Here is a 2673-nt window from a genome sequence, read left to right on the forward strand (position 1 = left end):
GCAGGAGAGGAAGGCCCTCTATGAGGTAGATTGATTCAGTGACTGGGATAATTCAGATGGGAGTGTCAGAGACAGTACGATTGGCACAGGACAGAGCAGAGTTTAGGGCTGTCGTACATAAGGTCGCTAGGAGTCACAGGCACCTCGATGGCACATAACAATAACAACAACAACAACAACATAAGAAAAGTCCTGGACCAGATGGCATCACAGCTGAATTCTATTAAACATTCAGAGAGAATTTAACACCAATCCTACTTGAATTATTTGAAAAAATTTTAAAAGAAGGAACACTTCTAGAGTCATTCTATGAAGCAAACATAACCCTAATACCAAAACCAGACAATGATATTACCAAGAAAGAAAACCACAGACCAATATCTCTCATGTACATATATGCAAAAATACTTAACAAAATCTTAGCAAACAGAATCCAAAAGGATGAAAAAATATAATACCGTAACCACGGGAGATTCATAAGAAGTATGCAAGGATGATTCAACATAAGAAACGCAATGTACGTAATTCACTAGATTAACAAAGTAAATAACAAGAACCATATAATCTTAGCAATTGATGCAGAAAAGGCATTTGACAAATGCAACATCCATTCCCTAAAAGACAATTAGCAGAATTGGAATAGAAGGGGATTTCCTCAATATAGTGAAAAGTATATATGCAGAACCAAAAGCCAACATCACTCTCAATGGAGAAAGACTAAAAGCATTTTCCTCATTAACAGGGACCATTCAAGGATGGCTGCTGTCACCACTTCTATTTAATGTTGTATTGGAAGTACTTGCTAGGGTAATACGACTAGAGAAGGAAATAAAAGGCATCTAGATTCGAAAAGAGATGGTTAAAATGTCATTATATGCAGATGATATGATAGTGTTCAAAGAAAACACGAAAGACTCAACAAAAAAATCTGTTAGCATTAGTAAGCCAATTTAGTAGAGAGGCAGGATATAAGACCAATACCCAAAAATCTGTAGGATTCTTCTAGGGTAAAAAAGAGAACTCAGAGAAGGAAATAAGAAAGCAATACCATTTACAATAGCCAAACTCAAGTTTGAGATACTTGGGAGTGAACATAACTAGAAATACAAAAGCCCTATACAAAGAAAACTGCAGAATATTTCTGAAAGACACAATAAGACATGGAAAACTATGCCCTTTTCATAGATAGAAAGACTCAATATGGTGAAAATGACAATCCCACCAAAAGCAATATACCTGTTCAATGCAATCCCAATTCAAATACCGAATTCCTTTTTCAAGCAAATTGAAAGGGAAATTATCAAATTAGGATAGGCAAGAGATTCTGAATAAGAAAAACCACTTCTGAGAAACAAAAATGAGGCTGGAGGCATAGCACTCCTTGACCTCAAAACTTACTACACAGCAGTAGTAACACAAACAACATGGTACTGGTATAATAACAGGCACAGAGACCAATGGAACAGAATTGAGAACCCAGAAATAGACCCAAGTATCTATGGTCAACTGATACTTGACAAGGAACCAAGGCTATCAGATGGGGAAATTACAACCTCTTCAAAAAATGATGTTGGTAAAACTGGGCTTTCACCTGCAGAAAGATGAAATAGAATTCACATCTTACACCATTCCAAAAAATTAATTCAAGATGGATCAGAAAACTGGGAGTAAAGTCCCAAACCATCGAATTTATAAGAGAGAAACTGGTATGAAGCTTAGAAGTCCTAGTCTAAAGTATAAAGAGATCACCAAATACAGCCAGAAATACACAATCTGAAGAGGATAAAATTGATGAATGGAACCTTCTAAATATTAAAATCATGTGTACATCCAAAACTTTTCCCAACAGAGTGAAAAGAAAACCTACAGAATGGCAACAAACATTTGGTAATACCATTTCAGACAAGAATCTGATAAAAAAAATGTTTACAGAATACTTCTGGGCCCCCACAAGAAAAAGACTGATAACCCAATTACAAAATCGGCAAAAAGACATGGAAAGAATTTTCACAGAGGAAGATATTTGAATGGCAAACAGACGTATGAAGAAATGTTCCAAATCATTGGCAATAAGAGAGATACAAATTCAAACCAAAATGAGGTACCATCTCACTCCATTAAACAGTGGCAAAATTTATCAATGGAAGCAAGTAATAAATGTTAGAGAAGATGTGGTGGGAAAGGGATTCTTATACATTGTTGGTGGGATTGTAAAATGCTACAGCCAGTCTGGAAGACAGTTTGGTGCCTGAACGTAGAAATTCCATATGATCCAGCTGTTCCAGTACTTGGAATATACCCTGAGAAAATGAAAACTGAGGCACAAATGGAGACTTGTACACCAATGTTCATAGATAGTCATCATTGCAAGAATATGGAAACAGCCCAGATTTCCAAACTCAGTTGAATAGATTTGAGAAATTATAGTACATTCATACAATGGAATACTATGACGCATGCAGGAGCAATGATTTTGTAAATTATTACCTACCTTGGGAGAGACTGGAGAGCATTCTGCTGAGTGAACCAACACAGTCCCACGGGACATATGTTGTTGTTGTTAAGTGCCATCGAGTCGCAGGCGACTCATAGCGACCCTATGAAGGAGAGTCCTCGACGCTTGGGTACCTTTCATCCTCTCTCCAGGTTCATAGGGTTTCCAGAGGCAAGCTA

This window comes from Elephantulus edwardii, unplaced genomic scaffold (genome assembly GCF_000299155.1).
Source record: "Elephantulus edwardii isolate Elephantulus edwardi_28Jun2011 unplaced genomic scaffold, EleEdw1.0 scaffold00551, whole genome shotgun sequence".
Classification (NCBI taxonomy): Eukaryota; Metazoa; Chordata; class Mammalia; order Macroscelidea; family Macroscelididae; genus Elephantulus; species Elephantulus edwardii.